The 5,174-nt window shown below is 38.3% G+C and overlaps 1 protein-coding gene across 1 annotated transcript in view; it reads right to left on the minus strand.

Annotated features, from left to right (window-relative positions):
• Window positions 1–666, minus strand: part of LOC119407621 (GTP-binding protein Di-Ras2) — an 8,200-nt gene extending 7,534 nt beyond the window's left edge. The window contains exon 1 of the mRNA XM_037674442.1: window positions 441–666. The gene's annotated coding sequence lies outside the window, so the exon portion shown is untranslated. The remainder of the gene's footprint in view (window positions 1–440) is intronic.
• Between the last annotated feature and the right edge of the window lie 4,508 nt (window positions 667–5,174).

Consider the following 5,174-nt stretch of genomic DNA (forward strand, 5'->3'; position numbering starts at 1 on the left):
CTGAAGGAGTGAAACAGCTGAAGGAGTGAAGCAGCTGAAGGAGTGAAACAGCTGATCATCACTTTTGTTCACGGCTCAGATTTGAGACAGGATAAATCATCAGCTCAGTATTTCTTTAACTGGTTTGATGGCATGTCACGGCTTTAGAGACGCGCACGCGCGCGCCGCTGTGCGGCTTTGTTCTGCCTTCAGCTGCAGCTCCACGCGCTCATTACCTCCTCTCATCATGGTAATCACTGACTGCGCTCCACTGAGGACATGCTTGGGCACGCGCACAGCTGGACACGTGCACCCACTCCCATTACATAAACACACGCACGCACGCGGCAAACACCTAGAACTGGACCGTGAAACCGGACCAGGGGTGGGGGGGACCTGACCCGGCTCAGGTGCGCCTCTGTCGCTGTGAGGCTCCGCGGTTAGGATGGCTGCGGACTCACCGTGCGCGTATCTCCGTGCGCGTGTCACCGCGTGTCCTCTCGGTGTGTCTCTCTGCTTCTGAGCGCGCGGGGCTGGTTTGACTCCGGAGCAGCTGAGGGGCTCCCGAACCGTCCGAATCACTCCATCCTCCTCTTCATCATCTTCATCCTCCTCCTCGTCACTGAGGCTGCAGGTCGGAACACTTCAAACACTCCTCCTCCTCCTCCTCCTCCTCCCTGCTCCATCACCTCCTTCTTTTCTCGGTTCACAACAAAAAACAAGACGCCGGACACGGACTTCCACAATAAAAGCCTCATTCCAACAAATAAACAAAATAAAAGAATACAAACAAACAAACAAACAATATAACAAAACAAAAAACGACTAAAATAAATAAAAAATACAAAATAAAGGAAGAACTATTTATTAAAGTATAATGGTATGATCAAATAAAAATAAATACAACACGTAAAAGTCAAAGAAAATTTTAAATAAAAGGAACAAACAAGAAAAATATTTGATTAAAAAGTGTAATATATATATATAAGTGTAATGTATAATAAAACAAATTATATCAACAAATAAAACGTAAAAAATTTAATTAAAGTAACAAATAAAACCTAAATATATTGAAACAAACAAACTGAAACAAAAAAAATTATTCAAAAATGAACAAAATAAAAAAATCTATCAAAACCAAATAAAACCAACCAAAAAAAAATCAAATTTAAAATAGAAAATACCAAAAATCTAATATATTTTATACCAAATTATTATTACAATTAACCTTTAATTAGATAAATAATAATAATGTTCTCCTCTAATGATCAATATAATAATAATATATATTATTTTTATTTTACTCATGTAATTTTTTATTTATTCATTAATAACTTTTCATGTTGCCATGTGTCATGTTCAGCACCTCACTTGTTGAGGCAGCTGCCTCGAGCTGTGGCCACAAGGTTGTTGGTGCTTCTCGTGGAGGTCATGGAGGTCATGGAGGTCATGGAGGTTGTGGAGGTCATGGAGGTCGTGGAGGTCGTGGAGGTTGTGGAGGTCATGGAGGTCGTGGAGGTCATGGAGGTCATGGAGGTCGTGGAGGTCGTGGAGGTCATGGAGGTCGTGGAGGTCATGGAGGTAGTGGAGGTCATGGAGGTCGTGGAGGTCGTGGAGGTCATGGAGGTCGTGGAGGTCATGGAGGTCGTGGAGGTCATGGAGGTCGTGGAGGTCATGGAGGTCATCCTCGGCAGACTGGGTGGTGGGTCCTCTCTTCTAAAAGGGCGACCGGAGGCTGTGCTCCAATTGCAGGGGCCTCACTCTCCTCAGCCTCCCTGAAAGGTCTACTGGAGACATGAGTCCAATCGTTGGTCAAACCTCAGATCCAGGAGGAACAGTACGGGTTCTGTCCTGACCATGGAACACTGGACCAGCTCTTTACCCTCACTAGGGTCCTCGAGGGGTCATGGGAGTTTGGATCCAGTCCACACGTGTTTTGTGGACTAAGGCTTTCAACTGTGTTCCTCGGCTGGGGTACTGTGGAGGGTGCTCCGGGAGTATGGTGTTGGGGGCCCGATGCGATGGGCTGTTTGGTCCTTGTACAAGTGGTGCGAGAGTTTGGTTCACATTGTTGGTAGCAGGTCGGACCCCTTCATGGTGGGAGCTGGACTCCACCAGAGCTGCCCGTTGTCACCGATTCTGTTCAGCACTTTTATGGACGGAATTTCTCGGTGCAGCCAGGGGGTGGAGGGTTTCTGGTTTGGTGGCCTCAGGAGTCCATCTCTGCTCTTTGCAGATGATGTGGTCCTGGTGGTGTCATCGTGATCTCCAGCTCTCACTGGAGTGGTTTGCAGCTGAGTGTGAAGCGGCTGAGATGAGACTCAGCACCTCCAGATCTGAATCCTCAGTCTGAGGGTGGATTGTTCTCTTCAGTCTGAGGCTCTGCCTCCAGTGAAGGAGTTCAAGTATCTACAGATGGATTGGTGCAGCCTCAGTAGTATTGTGGACTCTGTGCTGGTCCATTGTAGTGAATAGGGAGCTGAGCTGCAAGGAAAAGTTCTCAGTTTACTGGTCAGTCTACGTTTCTACCCTCCCCCTATGAATGAAAGAACGAGGGCTTGATGTATCAGGAGAGACTCGTAGCTGCTGTTCCTCCACACCGAGAGAAGTCAGCTGAGGTGGTTCAGACATCTGGTAAGGATGGACCCTGGACACGTCCTTGGAGAAGTATTCTGGACATGTCCAACTGGGAGGAGTCCCAGAAAAGACCCAGAAGACGCTGGAGAGACTACGTCTCTCAGCTGGTGTGGAAACACCTTGGAGTCCTCCCAGCAGAGCTGGAAGAGGTGGCTGTGGAGAAAGATGTCTGGACCTCCATGATCAAGATGCTGCCCCAAAGCTTGACTCTGGAAGAAGAAGATGGATGTATTGATGGATTGATGGATGGATGGATGGATGGATGGATGGATGGATGCGTGGAGGATGGACTTTGACTTTGTGCTCACAGAATTATTCCAACTCAAATCTTAAGAAATTTGAAAAAAATGAAAACGATACTTTTATTTTGAAGGCGGCAGGCTGCGTTCGACCGGAAGTCTCGTCTCGCGCTTCCTCCAGCTTCAGCTGATAAATCCACACCTTCACCTCCAGCGTCACTCCACGTCAGCAGCAGAAACCAAAATAGAAGCAGAAAATAACAAGTGCTTTTTATTTGTTTGTTACTAATAATAACAACAACAAGAGTTTATTCATGTTTATCATTTCTGAGTCAGTTTTAGAGACACGCCTTCAAATTTTGTAATTTTTAACAGTAAATTTGATGAAATGTGTTTAAATAAACAGTAATTTAAATTTAAAGATTAATAAACGAGACAATAAACCATTTGTGTTATTGTTTTTATTCATTTCTTTACTTTTTTATTTCTCGACTGTTGTCATAAAGTAGTTTAAGCAGAAATTCAAGATGAAATCAAACAAAAAACATAACTTTATTTAAATAATGTTGATTTATTACAGACATAAAACTGGATTTTGATGTTTTTAATTTAAAGTTTGAATGAGCTAAAAAAATATTAAATTTTTTTTCTTAAAATCTAAAGTTACAGGAAATCTATAAGTAAAGTTGAAAAATGAGAACAAAATGATTAAATGTGGACGTATTAAAACATCTAAAACATTTTGTTCAAACAATTCTTCTAAAGTCAAATTATTTTATTTTTCCTGCAGATTTTACACAAATAAAACATTTTAAAGCTTCGTTGTTTTTTAAGATGAACATTTTTACACATTGGGGAAAAAACAACTTATTTTTGTGTTTTCAAACTTTACTTCACAACATTTTCTGTCTTTACACAAAAAATCTATAAAACTGCAAACAAATATCACACGCACTTAATAATTTTATATAAATAATATTTCTATCTTTTGTTTGTTTCATGTTTTAATATTTGTATTTGCTTTCAATAAAAACTGTATTAGCTTTAAAAATAACTTTAGATGTTTGTCTCCCTCTTGTGGTCATAATGAAGCACTACAGGAACAAAATATCAATAACTTGATTTTTAATAAGAGTTAAACAAAACAAACAAACAAAAAACATCAGTGAAAAGTGTCTGAGATTTTTTTAAATGAGCAATCAAACAATTATGACGTTTTAAAAACACAAAAATGTTTTTATGGCAATAATTTAAAAAGTTTGTTTGCTTCATAAATCACCAGATTATTTTTTTTATTACAGCTTATTCTTCAATTTTTTTATTGACATATCAAAAAAATAAAAAAAATATTAATAAACAAAACATTGAACAGCTGGGAAAAGCATAAACAAACAAACAAATAAATAAATAAATAAATAAACGTGCATAAAGAAGGATGTTGCTTTTCTGTGAAAATTAATGTGAAGGAGGGGCCTTGTCAAAATAGCTGACACTAAATATTGCATGCTACTAGCTAAATGTAGCAAAACATTCAATAAACACAGCAAAATGCTAACTAGAAAAGCAAAAAGCCAGCTAAAAGAAATAAAATGCCAGCTAAATTAATAAAATGCCAGCTAAAAATAATAAAATGCCAGCTAAATTAATAAAATGCCAGCTAAAAATAATAAAATGCCAGCTAAAAATAATAAAATGCCAGCTAAAAGTAATAAAAAGCCAGCTAAAAGAAATAAAATGCCAGCTAAAAATAATAAAATGCCAGCTAAAAGTAATAAAAAGCCAGCTAAAAGTAATAAAAAGCCAGCTAAAAGAAATAAAATGCCAGCTAAAAGTAATAAAATGCCAGCTAAATTAATAAAATGCCAGCTAAAAGTAATAAAATGCCAGCTAAAAGTAATAAAAAGCCAGCTAAAAGAAATAAAATGCCAGCTAAAAATAATAAAATGCCAGCTAAAAATAATAAAATGCCAGCTAAAAGAAATAAAATGCCAGCTAAAAATAATAAAATGCCAGCTAAAAGTAATAAAAAGCCAGCTAAATTAATAAAATGCCAGCTAAAAGTAATAAAAAGCCAGCTAAAAGAAATAAAATGCCAGCTAAAAGTAATAAAATGCCAGCTAAATTAATAAAATGCCAGCTAAAAGTAATAAAATGCCAGCTAAAAGTAATAAAAAGCCAGCTAAATTAATAAGATGCCAGCTAAAAGTAATAAAATGCCAGCTAAAAGTAATAAAAAGCCAGCTAAAAGAAATAAAATGCCAGCTAAATTAATAAAATGCCAGCTAAAAGTAACAAAATGCCAGCTAAAAGTAACAAAAT

This window comes from Nematolebias whitei, chromosome 3 (genome assembly GCF_014905685.2).
Source record: "Nematolebias whitei isolate Nwh7 chromosome 3, NemWhi1, whole genome shotgun sequence".
In the NCBI taxonomy this organism is placed as follows: domain Eukaryota; kingdom Metazoa; phylum Chordata; class Actinopteri; order Cyprinodontiformes; family Rivulidae; genus Nematolebias; species Nematolebias whitei.